A 17832-nucleotide genomic window follows, 5' to 3' on the forward strand; every position below is an offset into this window, starting at 1 on the left:
CAACTTTGGCAGATGTATTCAGAAACATAATTGTCAAAAGTGCTGAAAGCCCGCTTACGAAACTTTGTGCATGGCCCATGAACAGCCACACTTGGCTCCTTTCTGTATGTCTGAAAAGGAAGTACAAAAAAGAACTATTGTAGCAGCAGCAATGTTCAGAGATTGAACCACTATGGTGTCTATTAGGTACATCACCTCTGTTCACACCATTATTTTATGAATCACAAAAGCAGACGGTATTTCTGGACAAGAACTGATCACATGCAGAACAAGCAGCAGGATGCTACGAAGACCTATTGCTATAGTAAACACGAACTCAACGTTAAACACACTATATTCCAACTGCAAAAGAATTCATAGACTAGCCTAACAAATTCCATTTAAATTGTGCCATGGTATGGCAGTTACAGTTTCTGTAACTGCTAACACCATGAAGAGTTATGTGGGGTGAACAAAAGAATTTTGCATTTTATTATGAAATCTTACACAAGACAAAGCATATTGTAGACCATTGCAAAGGCCTACTTGCGGTAGGGAACATATTAACCACACCTTTAGAGCGAGAAACAGGAGCTGTGAGATAATAGGATCAGGACTTCGTTGTCGTTTCCGTAGCTTCAATCCATCCAGCAGTCTGTCACTGCACGTGACAGTGCTGGATGGGTACACGTCGCCCTGTTCATAACATCATGGTGGGGGTGTTAGCCTACTGAAAAAAATGAATAATGCATCAACACAAATGGTGAGCATTAAATAAAGATGCAAGGCTTGCATATATAGTTTATAAAAGTCCAATAAACACTACATAACAGTCGTACATCTTATTATGGCTGGAGATAACATGAAGAGGGGGGCTTGAATGAGTGTCATATCGCTAAATTAAGTGCGTTGTTCGAGCCATTGTTTGACTTTGGCAGCGGTGGCGGCAGCTCAAGGACGCAGGCTGACAGCACTCGTCTGTTTTTCAGTTGGCGACTAGCATTTCGACGTTCCAAGGAAAGACTTGTCCTGCTGCCTTGGATTCAGGCCCGACTGCAATTACCGGCTGGCGTGCATCGACGGTCTGACGCCGTCCTTTGGCGCAACACAGCCCATTTCTGGAAGTCAAAGCATAGCCCTTCCCGCGCACGGACGTCAGTGCTGCTCCCGCCATCTGTGAACAGCGGACGCAGTTCCCAAATCTTATCTTCGGTGGTTGATGGGCGTGGAGCTGCTCACTTTGGTAGCGGCGGCGACGGCTCACGGACGCAGGCTAACAGCGCTCGTCTGTTGTTCAGGTTGGTGTGCACCTTTTGTTGCCTACTGTCCAGTGCCGATGCTGCCGCTGCTATAGGTGATTGTGTGGTGTGTCTTTTGTGAAGTGTTGCATTGTTTTGGGGTAACTTGCTCCGGAGCTGTAGCTCGGCTCTCTTAGCTATATGGCAGGCGCATCTACTGGTGATATTAATGACGTAGCGAAGGCGCTTTCTGAGAAGGCTCCTACTTATACCAAAGAGGTCGTCAAAGTCATCAGTGAATTGGCCACTAAGCTTGATGCCTTCGCAGTTCATATCACAGCTCAGGTTGGTAAGATTGATGACTCAAACTCAGAAATTAAAGTTGAGGTCGGGAAAATGCGTGAATCTGTCGAATTCATGAATACGGCCTTTGAAAAGTTTAAGAAAGAAGGTGCGAACTTTCTAAGAGAACTAACAGAGGTGAGGACTCAAAACAAAAATATTGTGAAACAAAACCAAGAGATGGCTAGACAACTGACTGACGCCAGAAAGGAGATTATTGAACTTAAGCAGCACGGAAAAAAACATGAACGTAGAATTCATAGGGCTTCCACGTACCGCAGATGAAAATCTAAAGGTGACAGTGGGTAAAATGGTCACCTGTTTGGGAATCGAGATTTCTCATGGAGACACTGAGACATTGATGTCACGCATCTTGTCCGATTCAGAGATAAAGATACACGAAATGTTGGGGTAAGATTTGAAACCAGGACACCCCGAGACAAATTTCTGACTGCAGCTAGGAAGATGACGCTAAATACGAGTCACCTTTCTTTAGAGCATAATGATCCCATCTATGTCAATGAGTATCTCTGCCTAGAAAATAAGATTCTGTTCAGGAAAGCTCGATAGGTAAAAGCAGAAAAAAAGTGGAAGTTTGCATGGGTGTCTCAGGGCCGGATTCTAATGAGAAAAGCTGAGAACTCGGCGGTTGAACATATTCAATTTGAAAATGACCTTGCCAAGATTGCGTAGATGCTCGTGTTCAGTTAAGCTCTGTATTTATAAATATGCTTAATCCTTCATATAAGAAAAAAACAGAAATGTAATAAGTTCTCGATTTTCCACTGCAATGTTCGAAGTTTACGCAGGAATTTAAACAATCTGGTCACCTATATAGCACGGTTAGACTTTGGTTTCGATATCATTGCTTTGAATGAAACATGTCTGAATGCTGATGAAACAATGAGTATGCAGGGATTCAGGCTACTATCGCAGCCACGCAACTCTCGTGCGCGACGAGGTGGTGTTGCCTTGTTTATGCAGGACAATAATGCGTGCAATGTCTTGCTTGATGCATCTGTTAGCAACGCAACTATAGAAACCTCTGTTTATCAAAATTGAAAGAGGGCCAGTTATTGGAGTTGTATACCGCCCGCCCGGTTCTTCGATCAAAGCGTTCCTGAAATAATTTGAGTCTGTGCTTATGAGAGTTTCCTGCATGCACTGCAATAATATTGTATTTGTTGGAGACTTTAATATTGACCTGTTATCTGATAACTCGAATGAGTAAACGCTCCTCTTGAAATCCTTTAACTTGTGTAATGTCATAAATAAGCCAACGCGTATGACTGACACGTCATGTACTCTTATTGATCACGCTCTCTGCAACGTTGGCAATGATTTGCATGCTGGTGTGCTTTCCGTTCCGATTGCCGATCACTTGCCTATTTTTGTTACCCTTACAAATGAGACTCTCAATACGAAACCTTCTAGGGAAAAATTAACTACAAAGATTTACTATAAGTTACTACGAGACAAAATAAGTCGAATCGTATATTGTGCTATGTATGACGAGGATGTAAATATAGAACACAGTAATTTCATATGCTCTCTCAAAAATGCTGTCACTAAGCACCACCACAACTAGTAGTAAGTACGCCAAGCCACTCTGCCCTTGGATGACACCTAGTATTCTAGAAATATTGACACAAAAAGACCATTGGTATCACAAGTGGAAGCAGCAGAGAACCAGTGCCTATTACTTAAATCAATTCAAATGCTATAGGAATAAGTCAGTCACCCTAATGAGGAAACGAAAAAAAGACTACTATGCTAAGCTTATCGAAGAGGCTGGTGGCAACACCAATAGAATTTGGGAAACAGCGAAATCCGCAGTTGGCCTTGACTCAGGTAAATGTGTACTGCCTGACGGTATAACGCTAGACACGGTGGATCGCTTTAACAAGTATTTTGCAGACTTCGGGCATGCTTTGGCTGCTAAGTTTCCTGATATTACAGATCACACGCGACCCATAACACCAGTTTCTGATAGTTTTGCCATATTTGAGATAGAAATGTCCTATATTATGTCACTAGTAAAAAAAAAACTAGACGCCAATAAAGCGGCTGGGCTCGATGCTATCACAGTTAAATTAATAAAAAATAACATAGACATTCTGGCAGACCATTTGCTGCACATGTTTCAACACTGGCAGGACTGTGGTATATACCCAAATGAGCTTAAGGTGGGCACAGTCATCCCTGTATACAAAGATGGAGACCGATCAAGTGCCTTAAGTTACAAACCGATATCTGTGTTAAGTGTAATTAATACAATGTTTGAAAAAATTCTATCAGCGCAGATAACACCATTTGCAACCAAACATAATATGATGTGCTCAAACCAGCATGGTTTTCGAGCACAAAGATTTACATCTACGGCAGTTTTGGTATTAACCCAACAAGTTTACAAAGCCTTGAACAACAATAAGATAGCCGTCGTAGTTTTCTTAGACATAAGAAAAACTTTCGATTCCGTGAACCACAACATCATGTTAGGTAAGCTTCATGACTACTGTTTTCGAGGCAAAATTCACCAGCTTCTTAAAGCATACCTATCCGACCGACAGCAACGAGTAGTGATGAATGGTGTCGAGTCCTCTACTCAATCAATAGTCTCTGGGGTACCACAAGGCTCAGTTATTGGACCCAATGTTTTTTCCCAGTACGTTAACGATTTTCCCTCCATCCTACTATATTCAGAAGCTTTAATGTATGCAGACGATACGGCACTAATCTTTATTGGTGACAGCTTAAGAGACATCGAAGGTAAAATTAACGAAGAGTTACAGAGAGTACAAGTATGGTTTAAACAAAACCACCTAAATATCAACACAGAGAAAACTAAATACATGGTATTTCACTCTAGGAAAAAAAACTTTACTTTGAAGGTTTCAACTTGGTTTTAGATATGGCGCTGCTACAGCCAAATGCCTCGTTTAAGTACTTGGCGGTCATGTTTGACTCGGACATGTACTGGAAATCGCATATAGAAAAGACATGCTCCAAGCTAGCATATGGGTGTCACACGCTACTAAAAGCCCATGAATGTTTTGACGCATCGATTTTATGCATCCTATATTTTGCATTCGTGCACAGTCACTTGAGCTACTGTATAGCATCGTGGGGCAGTACATATAAACCTCATTCGAAATGTATTACCCGCATGCAAAAGAGGGCAGTCCGGATTATCACACACTCAAACAGGACGGATACTGCAAAACAACTGTTTCAAATGATGCGTGTACTTCCACTGGACTCTGTTCACGTGTCCAGTGTTGCTGATATAGTGCATTGAATAATAAAACGTGATGACCGATCCTCATTAAGCACCTTTACGTTACCCGCACGCTGTAGAAGAGCTGCTGCGAATCACTGTTTTAATTTACCGGTAGCCAGAAATGCCTACGGTCGAAGGCTCATGAAATTTCACGGCGCTCTCATATGGAATGCGATACCGACTAATGTGAAAGAGGCCAGAAATTTTTCATTGGTCATGAAGCATGCACTTCATGCGAACTTTCTAAGTAACACGACTGTATAGTCATTTAGTGTTATGAATATTATTTTGATTGTTATTATTCTAGTGCTATTATTCTTCTGTACTATAAGTAGCTATGTTCTCCGCAATGTTTCTTTGCATAATTCAATCATGTGTTTTTGTTTTTTCTTTCTATTTTTAAACATTGTATCCAGTTTGATGTGCTTTGTCGCTGTGTAACCACTTGCGCAAGTATGTAGGTATGTCACACAATTGGTCCCTCTGCTAGTCAGTTAGGCTATGGGACCAAACAAGTGTTTGCAAAGTTTTTTGTTACATGAATGTGAAAGTTACAATAAAAAATAAAAAAGCAAGACAATTTGTCTAAGTTGTGGCAGCAACCTTGATGCAGTTTGCTGCCTCGGTAAAGAAATGTTCTGCTGTCGAATAACAAGCTCTAACATTCGTTCAATGATTTTTTTATCAGGTATACATCTGAACACATTTATTACAAATGCTCAACTTTAACAAATGCTTCTATTGTAATGATACTGGGTGCAAAGCTGAAGCTTCAAAAGACAATGCATTCAGAAGGAATCTGGCTGCTCAAGAGTTTTATAACACCATGTCCACGATGCTAAAAATGAGTAATTCGACAATAGGACATCCATTTACGAGAGCAGCAAACCGTTCAATGTTACTGCCATGACTTAGACAAACGATTTTTGTTCAAACATTCAAAACAACCTATTCTTGAAAAATCTTGATTGCCTCGAAAAACAAACTTTGTTTTATCATTTTAATCTCAATCAAGCCCCCCCTCCTATCATCATCTTAACTATTGCCATAATAAGACAACTCTCACGTAGTACTTGATAGAATTTTAAGATATGGACAGTAAGCCTTTCTTCTCAAATTATTGCTCACCCTTTACGTTTATGCTTTCATCACCGTCTTATCAGCCAAAGAACCCAGGGTAAAAATATGTGAAGGCATCTTCAATTTTTAGAGTCAGAAGTATTTTAACTCTTAGTAAATGCCCTTAAAACAATGTAATTTTATTCTACAAAAAAAAAATTACTGTAGTAAAAAATATATAAAAACACTGTATATTGCCATGTTTGATTTGGTTGATATGTGGGGTTTAACGCGCCATAACCACCATATGATTTTGAGAGAAGCCGTAGTGGAGAGCTCCGGAAATTTCGACCACCTGGGGTTCTTTAACGTGCACCCAAATCTGAACATACGGGCCTACAGCATCTTCGCCTCCATCGAAAATGCAGCCGCTGCTGCCGGGATTCAATCCCGCGACTTGCGGGTCAGCAGTCGAGTACTATTTTACCATGCTTCCACACAACCAACATTAGCATAAATTAAAACAAAAATTATTTCGATACCATAGCCTTGACATTTTGCTAACAAAGAAACAAAGACTGTGGTAAAAGCATGAAGCAACAATCATGTGTCAGTAACTTTTTTCCCATAACTCCATTTCTGAGCAAATGGTTTGAAAGGCGTCTGCTGTATTAAAGTTTTTCCCTGAAAATAGTGCTGGAAAAACTTCTGATTGATTGATTGATATATGGGGTTTAACGTCCCAAAACCACTACATGATTATGAGAGACGCCGTAGTGGAGGGCTCCGGAAATTAAGACCACCTGGGGTTCTTTAACGTGCACCCAAGAAAAAACTTCTTCCCACATTGAGGCATCAAAGCACCAGTTGTGGAAAATATTGCAAATGGTCAAGAAACCACTTCACAGGCTAACATGAGAAGACCATGAACTCGCAAATACTTAGATTAATGCTCAGTTATAGTTTCTGAGACAGCCGGATTGCTTCTGTGTGCCCATCTGTACTGCCTTCTATGCGCCTTTGGGCCAGTTTTTGTAGAATGTCTGCCAAGAAAACAAAAAAAAAAACATTAGAGACGATTCACTTTTTCTAGCATGCTTTTAGTAACACAACTTGATTTTCTCGGCCTCATGAGGTAGCAGTCTCGAAAGCATGCTAACAGCTGCTGCTTTATGTATGTATACCTCACACCCTATTAGCAGGCTCCAAAATAATGCCCAGTCATTGTTAAGCAAGAAGTCTAACAGAAGAAAACAGAAACATTTTACATTAGACATAAATTTAACTTCTCAATACTCACTCAATAACCTATTTTCCTTAAGCATTATATGCATACATGTTGAAAAAAAAAAACTGGGCATGCAAACAGGGCCGCAGGTGAGTCAGGACACTTGAAAGGCCAACAAACAACGAGAAGGCAGAGCAATGGAACATATAAGACAGTTAACCAGAGGCCCATCATTAAACCTATCTTAATATCACGACGTAAATGCATGCCAAAATTAGAATTATGCAGTTTCGTACAAGCACAGAAATGATGATGATGATTATGGTGTTTTAATGGCGCAAGGGCCATATACTTGGCCAAAGAGCGCCATAGCACAGAAATGAAGAAATACATCTATTGGTTGAGGCTTGGCATAGCGACATGTGGTAGTGCATGTGTGAGCCAACCATCGAATACCTCAACGAAGAAGTCAAATGCTGAGCAGGTATATCTCACATAGACCAACAGGCATGCCATCTTGATCGTTATCTCCACTTGCCTTGTTTCATTTCTACCTTAATGTCAACTTTTCCAGTTGGTGTTTGCGGTGTGTTGACAACCCTTTCGTGTCCATGTTTGCATGCCCTGCCTTTTTATCATGGATAGCAACCCACTAAGTAGCTCACCTCTCCTATTTAAAATATGTATACAATCTAGAATTTCCACTTTGTTCACTTGATGTAGCAATATTAATGGGGTTCAGAACGAGAATGTCAATTCAAAAGCACTTAGGCCTCTGAATTTCTGCCTCCTTCAAAAGTGCAAATGCTGCCCTAAAGATCAAATCCACTCAGTGCGGGGGTTGTTCACATGGTAGCATAGCTGTAAGCAATGAAAGATAAATTTTAGAACTATGAAAATAGCTCTAAGTAAAAGCAAGACACGCAACTAGCAAGGAGCCTCATATTATCCGGCCTAAAATCTATTTCTGGTAACCTAGATTGCTGTGGCGCCGGCTATGCACCTCGGCAACTGTTCATCTTTTCTTTCTGAACCAAAACTTAGTAGAGTCAATATTGATATCTACAGATTGCTCTGAAAACAGCAGTTAAGTTGCCCAAAAGGTAAAAGCCAGGAGACCGAAAAAAGCTCCACAACTAATAAAATATTGAACACCTAATGATGCAAGTACACCTAAAACACCGTTTTAGATGCGCTGGTTGCATAAGTATTAAGTAAACAAAGCAGCAAAGCAATGAACTGCCAGCTATGTAGCTGCAAAAGGGGGGAAAGGAGGTGGCTCTAGTGCCATCACGGAGGAAGGAAAGGTAAGGAGAAACCCTGATGTCACTCGTTGTGAAGCTGCGATGAAACCGGAAGTCGGCCATATTGACTAGGCAAATTCTCCTCTCCTTTTTACGTATAAATGCGAAGCAGAAGGCGCGACTCCCTCTCTGTCTCACAAAGCACGTGGCCTGCGCGCCGCGTGCGCCAGCGCTATCCAAAACCAACGGAACGGATTTCAAGACGCTATCTTGCCGTGATATGGTTGACAAAATTTCTGCATTTGGCTGTTGTACTCTTGCACTGCCGGCGTTTACAACAAACACGGCAAGTTGCACATCAAGCTTTTTTTATTCGATGTGTTCTTTGTGAAGATAAAAATATTTCGGACATTGCCGCACGACGAACCAGGCACCGAAATTTGTACAGCTTCTTTCAGATCACTTTTTCCCCCTTTTGAGCTTCTCTTTAGGCTTTATGAAATTTTAGGTCAGGCTGTGGGCTAAACATAACGATAAAAAAAATGACTTCCTTGCGATAAACCCGGAGTTCCGTAATTATGCCAGTAAAGTCGGTGTCGGTGGAGCTTGTATGCGTGGCAGCCCGTTGATTTTGCGCCGTCCTCTTTGTTTTCGCCCCTCTTTTGTCCGACGTGCACTGGTTCCTACGGATATTTCAAAGGCCATGATTTCATTAGGACGAAAGCAGCGAAGACCACCCGTTAGTGCGTGGGAACACTTCTTCAGCGAGATTCACGCGCACTAGTAGCTACGGAGAACGGAGACCAGGATAGCGTTAGGGCGAAAGGTGGGAAAGTTAGCCGAAGGAATGCGTGAGAAATGGTCTGCAGGAAGCTTCACGCGTCGCCACAGCCGCCAAGGATGGCAGGGAAACCCAGCCAAATGCGAGGGAAGATGTCTCCGGGATAAGTGGCTAGTCATTAAAGGAAAATAGATAGAAGGCGCTTGTTTCGGTCTTCCTTATCTGGAACACAGCTCAGCGCCAACCGCCAACCGGTAACTGTACAGGAACATGAAAATCAAGATTAGATTACAGTCTTAAGGGCCTGTGGACCGCTAATGCATTGTCCGTTGTCATAAGAAGCAACAGCGCATAACTGTCATTAACCTGCAAGGCATTCATTGAACAAATTCTTGAGCGCAGTCGTTATCTTCTATGATGGCTTTTCAGCATAATTTTGACGGACACTGCAAATTCGGAGTTCGTTCCGTGGTTTCTAGTTCCGACACCTGATTACAACCACCACCGGAGGAAAATCACGTAGCTAACAATGCGGCACAAAGAATGGATGCTGTCGAACACCTGCAGTACGTGACGGTTAGGTGCGAGGCCCATGAAAACGTGCACACCACCGCTGGACAGCCTGAACGGTGCCGCACTGCACTACATCAACAACAACAAAACGCCGCCATTAAGCCCAGTGATATGGCCGCGCATGACGTAATTTCCGCCCTCAATTTTCATGCCCTGCGCCGGCCGGGCATGCCCTCTCCTTACATTTCCTTCCTCCGTGAGTGCCATGAAAAATCCATGAAAGTACTATCAACAGGAAAAGCTTGGTAGATGTTGAATCCACAACAAATGCGAATTTCCGCTACGTCGGTTCTTAACGCTTGTAATTAAACTGGTGACTGCATAAGTCAAAATGCAAAGTGCAGTATGGAATATTTCTTTCAAAATTACAGTCTCAGACAAAAAGAGAACTTAGCTTCATTAAAAATATCGTGTCGAGAGAGAGAGAGAGAGAAAGAGAGAAAACTTTATTGAAAATCAGTCAATTGTTCAGGCATGGCCCGTCGCCCCTAGCTGTCGGCCGGAATCCCTTGGGACGTGGCAGCAGCAAGGGCTTGATTGATGATGTCGCGCTGGACGTTAGGATCTGGGCTGCAGAGCAGGGCCTCCCAGGATTCTACAGTGTGAGAACCATCGCTTTGACTTCGACATGTCCACACCATGTGGACCAAATTCGCTACCTCATCACAAAATTTACACTGGGACTGGAAAACTACGGGGTGCCACTTGCTGTAAAGTGCGGGGTTTGGAAAAACCCCCGTCTGTAACTTTCGCCACAAAACCTCGTTTTTATTACTTAGTGAGTTGTCCGCTCTCGGGTATATTTGCCGATTCAGCCTGTAGTGTGCGACGATTTCATGGTAAACATTTGCTGTTGATGGTACATATTGTACATACAGAATGTTTCGAATAATGAACACATAAATATTGACAGCAGCTGCAGGCTATTTCACAGATGAGCATTTGAAAATATAAATCAACAAAGTTATGCAGTGCACAAATTGACCCTTTATAATTGAATTGTAAAAAAGTTACTTAACTACCCCACCATTTGAAATTTCTGATCGTTCATTAATACAGTGCCCAGTAGTCCCGATGTAACAGTTGCCACAAGAAAAGGGAATATCATAAACACCTTTGGCACATTTCCCGTACATCGTGCCATGTTTACTTCGCAACCCTGACGGCTCGCCTCTACCACCCGAGAGCCCCCGAGAGTGGCTAAGGTACTCGGCTGCTGACCCGCAGGTCGCGGGTTCAAATCCCGGCTGCGGCTGCTGCATTTCCGATGGAGGCGGAAATGTTGTAGGCCCGTGTGCTCAGATTTGGGTGCACGTTAAAGAACCCCAGGTGGTCGAAATTTCCGGAGCCCACCACTACGGCGTCTCTCATAATCATATAGTGGTTTTGGGACGTTAAACCCCACATATCAATCAATAACTGCAAAATTGTAAATGTGAGCACGTTGCCAGAAATTTTGCGCTCACATGAGGAAATGATGAAGTCACAGCCAATAAAACACACATTGTAGCAGTTTTCAGTTTCTCACTCGGTGAAGAGGGGTACGCATACGTTAACATCATGTCTACAGTCACATGGCAACAAAGCATGACGTTAGTGATTGTGCAATCAACATGCAGCCATCAACTAAGCAATGCCTCGTTGATGTGCCGCTGTGCTAGATCGGCATGGTGAGGAAGTACTGTGCAAGGCATAGTGAGATGGATGGATAGATGGATATGGCTGTACCCTTCAGATCGGGCGGTAGCTAGCGCCACTAAGCCGTAATACTTAATGAACCAAAAACTAGATTGATTTTTTTCCTTTAAATAGTGAGGTTGAGGATTCGTACTTTGCAGTGAAGGGTTTAATTTTCACTCGTGCCTTGACTTTAGCTACCAATCAGATAACCTCCTTCGAGTTAATTCTACCCGCTTAAAGTATATTTCACCCTCCCTGTCCCTAAACCCCAGTGCTTTGAAAAAATCTGCGCCATCATCCTGAACTATAGGGTGAAGCCCTTTACAGAACATAATCAAGTGTTCTGCAGTTTCTTCTTCCTTTCCACACGCACTGCATACCGTGTCTACCTCTTTGTATTTAGCCCGATATTGTCAAGCTCGTCAGAGTGATCGACAGATGCTCGTCACATCGTGATCAAGAAATAAAAGCCCTCTTTAATGTTTTGTCGTGAAATATATACAGTCAGAATGATCACATGATTCCCGTGATAACCGGATAAAGGGAACCAAGATAGTGCGTGCCTTGGCGCTTGTCTCTGGAGCAGGCGGCCACGGAATGCAGCAGGATGACGTCACAGATATGTCTTAATTCGCAATACTCCCGTCCTGGCCTCAAACCGTAGAGAACTACCCCGAGTATTGTCATAGATCCTTTTTTGGTAATTTCCTGCCTAAATGTTTGATAGATCTCTAGTGTGGACTTATTAATCATGCCAATTCTCCAAATATCGGTCTCAGCTTCCTTCACTGTCTTCTTAACCGATAATTCTTGTTGGTTTGGCCCTCTGCTGTTTTCAAAGTATTTACCAGTCAATTTTTTGGTTCACTTCCTCCCTTTTGTATCGACATTCTTCATGTACAAGTAGCTGAATACCTTCCTAGCCCGACGCTCTTCCCCCATTTCTCTCAATCGCTTCTCAAATTCTATCTTGCTGCTAGTTTCCCTGCCGTCAAATGATGTCTATCTCATATCACCTTGTACTCCCTGATTTGGTGTATTCCCGTGAGCTCCTAAAGCAAGCTTACCTATTCCACGATGCTTAATTTCTAGTCTTGCTTGAACTTCTGATCTCATGCACAAGGCTGAACGTCAGCCCAGGAACCATGACCCCTTTCCATATACCTCTCACAACATCACACCCATTGTAATTCCACAGTGCCCTATTTTTTATCACCGCTGCATATCTGTTACCTTTAGCGTTCCCGTATATTTCGTGTTCCCTTAGGTACTCGGTCCCATTGCTTATCTAACGCCCAGATATCTGTATTTATCTGTTATCTCTAGCGTGAGCTTCTGTATTCTAAGCTCACTACCTTCATTGTCATTAAAAACCGTGACTGCTGATTTTCCTCTCTGAATCTGAAATCTAACCAATCTCCCTCATTACCGCAGATGTCCACCAATCTCTGCAAATCTTCCTTGCTGTCGGCCATCAGCACTATATCATCTGCGTACATCAATGCTGGTAGTGCCTGTTCAGTGAGCTTCAATAAGCAGCATGCCTCACAACAACGCAATCTATACGGAGTAAATTTAGGCCCAAGACACTATTTAATATTGCAGAGAGAACCTACTGACAGTCAGTGCAAAATCACATCACTTCACTAGCGAAGAGGATACACTGGTTGGGCAATGAATGGGTGACCATAATTGGTTTTCGAAATGAAGTTTCTGTTTTACTCACACAATGCCATTGCTGCAACACTCTGTATGAATTAGAAATATGGCCTGAAAGGTGATAAAAAGAAAGACAGATCCAAAGCGGCCTTATGGCAGTTTGAGATAACGTAAAACACACTGTGCAGGGAATTACTTTTGCAGACATATCCCTATGAGCTATAAAACTGAAAATTAACATGCTCCCTCCATGCAACATAGGAATGTCTCACACCTTTCGAAGAACTTTTCTGTGGTGGCTGTACTGGCTTTGTAGGCCAGAAGCAGCCGGCATGTGGCTCTTAGGAATCTCATCCGTTCGTTGAAAAGAACTTGTGGTTCACATCCTTGTAGCACTGCTTTTGTGAGGCGCTTTCTGCGATAACAAAAGTAGCACAACACAATTATGCTCTGTAAACACTCTCATGAAATCCACATTGGTGCTTTTAAAAAATTTCAGCTATAGACTGAACCACAGCAATACTCTCTTCTGTTATAATGGAGAACCTTTTTGCTTTCCCTGGCCTGGTTTCTTATTTTCACGCCTAAGACAATCTAGCAGAAGTTAGGCTTTAGTTGGGGAGGAAGCCGCTGAAAAGCATGGATTCAATATACAATATAAAAAATAATGGAAAGATTTTGCACGATATAAGAAAATATAATTCTTGTAATGTCCCACTACCAAGAAATTATTGAGCGAGCTGTGACGTTAAGGTGTCACAATATAACAGAGTTTTTTTAAAATGCAACATACAGGTAATTTTGGTATTGAAATATACTGTTACTTCTGACTCCGTAGCGGCAAGTGCTTGCTGAATCTATTCAGGTGCACTTAGGAAACCGGTGTAATGATATTGACAGACAGAAAAAAACCCAGTTCTCACGCAGCTGCCCCCATCACAGCATCGGGTTGCTTCACATAAGGGTTCCTGTTATGCAGGATCTGGATGCATGAACTTTGTGGCTATGTCATACCACCGTGAACGTGATCGACATCTGCTCGAATTACGTGAGCAGCTCAAAAATGCTTCATTGTGCTGTAACAGCTGTACCAATGCAGTATTGCTAGCTACCAGTCACTTCACCGTACACCCACAAAAAATTTTGGCACCAGCAAGATTTCGAGGTGTATACAAGCTTTTGAACACAGTATTCAATGCTACCAGCATTCTCCATTTTTCTATCTTGATGCATAGAACGTGCAAACAGTAGCCAATAATTGCGCCAAGTAGAAGAGTTCATTTTAGGCATTCTATAAAATTCATAGACAAGAATCAGGCACATCACTCAAGTTTGTTGTTTAGCATCAGACGTGAAAGTGTGATTGCAAACGTACACAAAAATAGCAATTGACCTTGACAAATGGTAAAAACTAGGTTTATGTTTGACAGAAAGGAAGCGCGTACAGTAAAGAAAGTCCAAGACACTGCAACGACAAGGTTGTAAATTTCAAAGTGGGTCACTATATTCACACTATGCATGCATTTACAAGACCTGACAATCTTAGGAGTGCTGGTGGGATCTGTAAAGGAATGACTTACGATCTGCTGCTCATTTACTTGTGCCCTGATCTCATTGACGCTTTGTTTTTTCTACTTGCTTGTTTTTTACAACTGATGAGTTATGCTTTACGCCTTGGTTTTCTCTTGTTGGCAAGAAATCGATGTTAGTTTTTAGTGCCTTCGTTGCCAGCGTAAATCAAACTTTGTTTCATCATAACTGAGTTGAGTGGGCTTTGTTTCATCATTACTGAGTTGAGTGGGCAAGGCGGCAGCAGCGACAACACAATGCTCACGCGGTGCTTCTTTATTGTGCAGTTTCTGGCCAGCCTTGTGGATTCCCCGGCACTATGCCTGGACGGCGCGGTGGTTCGGAATGCGTCAACTTGCGCAAACCAACACGCCAATCACCGCAGATATATGCAGTCCGCCCTTCCTGTCCTGCAGCAGAAAGATCGACTTAGTTCAACTATTGTGCCTGCGCTGTCCCTGAGTATCTACGCTGACTATCAACTGAGTCAACAAACCTTGACCAAGCCTAACTTCATCACGTCATCAGCATCGGATATAAAAGGCTCCCAGCCACAGCGAAGCTTCAGTGGGCAAGGCGGCAGCAGCGACAACACAATGCTCACGCGGTGCTTCTTTATTGTGCAGGTATGTTATTTAGACAACGCACATTCTATCTGTTCAAATGATCGTTTCTTGCTACTGCTCTGTTGCCCACAGACCATTGTATCTCTATATGTTTCCATTTATGCCCAGCTTGTGTACTGTTTGAGTTCTCTGTGGTTGAGTGGACACGTTGAGCTAAACCCTGGGCCAAGGGGCATAAAAGACGTTTCTACTAGTAATTCCGGCACTGACTCTGGAGTATCTACTCTGTTACTGAGTGGGGATGTGCGTGGAGCCAATAGCCACATGGTATCTACAGATAGTGAACCTTCTGTTTCTGCCATGTTTTCCAGCCTGCTAGCTGGGCAAAATAAAATAGCCCAGAATATTGCCAAGCTTCGTTCTTCAGTCAATTCGCGCTTTGAGTCTATTGAGTCGCGACTTAACGCTCTAGAGTGGTCCAGTACTACGCTTAATGCGTCTCATTGATTGATTGATTTGTGGGGTTTAACGTCCCAAAACCACCATATGATTATGAGAGACGCCGTAGTGGAGGGCTCTGGAAATTTCGACCACCTGAGGTTCTTTAACATGCGCCCAAATCTGAGCACACGGGCCTACAACATTTCCGCCTCCAACGGAAATGCAGCCACCGCAGCCGGGATTTGATCCCCGACCTGCGGGTCAGCAGCCGAGTACCTTAGCCACTAGACCACCGCGGCGGGGCATGCCGAATGCATCTAAATATACGGTAGAAGATTTAAAAAGCTCAGATTGTTCTCTTAATAAGAAGGTGATTACGCTCACGGCTCAGAACGATGACCTAGAAAATAGACTGCACCGTAATAACCTGATTCTTCACGGTATTCCTGAATCTCCAGATGATGATAAGGCATTGTCCAACGTTGTTTCAAATTTTTTCACGGTAACACTGTGCATGGATTGCCCACAAATCGAAAGGTGTCATAGGTTAGGTAGACGTCACATAGGCCGCACCCACCCTATTATTTTTAGGCTGCTGGATTTTCGTGAGAAAATTCATATTCTTAAAAACGCATCAAAGCGGAAGGGCTCCGATCAACGCATATCCGAAGACTATACTAATAACGTACGTTTCATCAGAAGAAAGTTATGGGAGGCAACCAGAACTCATCGCAACAGCGGCTCTTCCGTGCGTATTATTTACAAACACGTGTTCATTGATAACATACGCTATAACTCGGACGCGCTGTCTAACACAATTTTTCAGTCTCGTAATCGTGATACTATGGTGATGGCATCTCCTTTGGCCCCTACTCCTACTTCTTGTTGACGCCCCCATGATTTCCCTGACAATCTTCGTATTTTAGATATCAATGCAAGAAGTTCAGTCAACAAGTTTTCTGATTTCTTGTCTCTAACTTTGTAACTTTGTCCTACTTCCCTCATATCATCGGTGTCACGGAAACTTGGTTTCATAACAAAATTTGTGATACTGCGATTTCGCTGCCTAGCTTCAATATCGTAAGAAGTGATCAAATCGATGGTAGAGGTGGTGGCGTTACTTTATATTTACATTCTGACTTAAAATTTTCTGTTCTTGATGCTCCGTCTAAAACTGAATCGGTTTGGTGTAAAGTTTACTTTGAAACATTGACTTTTGTTATTGGTGTCTTTTACCGTCCACCTAACCTGATCGCGGACTCTTTGGTTTCCCTGAGTGCATTCGTCCAAGAAATAGCTCCTCATTCGCCAAATCTGATATGTATGGGTGATTTTAATGTCCCCGATATAAAATGGAGGTCGTTATCTCTGCTAGGTCATGCTTCCCAACCTCACAGAGAAACATTGAACTTTTCACTAACTTCCGGCCTGAAGCAAATAGTCAGTGACGCCACAAGAGGCATGGCGATTTTAGATCTTGTATTCTTGAGCCCTAGAGTCTGCGATTATGGTTATGTGTGCACTGTTGTGGATGGCATATCGGATCATAAAGCTGTTTTTGCATCTATTTCATGTCCTCTACCGAAAGCCCGATATACCTATTCTACTTTCCGCAATATGAGCCATGCTGACGAAATTGGTATCATTGATACACTTAGCACTTCTTTTTCCCAGTTTGAAGCGATTAGTATTTCCGAAGATGTTGATACTTTAACAAAATTCTTCAGTGATCTTGTTTCAAAGTGCATTATACGTTTCGTACCGTTAAAAACAAAAAAGACGAATTCAGAGTTGCCTTGGATCACACGTGGAACTTTTGCACCTGTCGCGCCGACTTGGGCGTTTGCGGCGTGCTAAACGCACTGGTGATGTTATGCTTGCCGCATAATGCATTGCTCTGAAGGAGGATCTTTGAAGCAAAACAAATGCGGCTTGTGATTTTTACTATCGAGTTACACTCCCTGGTTTGCTTCGAAATAATCCACGTAAATTTTTGAAATCTGTCCTACCAATGGATTCCGACAATGACACATTTAAAATAAATGGCACAGTTACAGGCGATACAGCTCTTATTGCAGCTGCATTCAATTATTACTTTCAATCTGTTTTTACCCTTGATAACTCCGTTGTTCCTCCTTTTATAGGGCATACTCGCAGTTCTATTGACGATATTGTTGTTTCAAACCAGGGTGT

At 42.5% G+C, this 17832-nt stretch overlaps 1 long non-coding RNA gene across 1 annotated transcript in view; it reads left to right on the top strand.

Annotated features, from left to right (window-relative positions):
- The first annotated feature begins 868 nt into the window (after positions 1 to 868).
- The window catches only part of LOC142808771 (uncharacterized), a 118518-nt gene continuing 101554 nt past the window's right edge, over positions 869 to 17832 (top strand). Inside the window, exons 1-2 of the long non-coding RNA XR_012894659.1 lie at positions 869 to 1277; positions 14920 to 15258. This is a non-coding gene — a long non-coding RNA (uncharacterized LOC142808771). The remainder of the gene's footprint in view (positions 1278 to 14919; positions 15259 to 17832) is intronic.

Source organism: Rhipicephalus microplus, chromosome 1 (genome assembly GCF_043290135.1).
Source record: "Rhipicephalus microplus isolate Deutch F79 chromosome 1, USDA_Rmic, whole genome shotgun sequence".
Classification (NCBI taxonomy): Eukaryota; Metazoa; Arthropoda; class Arachnida; order Ixodida; family Ixodidae; genus Rhipicephalus; species Rhipicephalus microplus.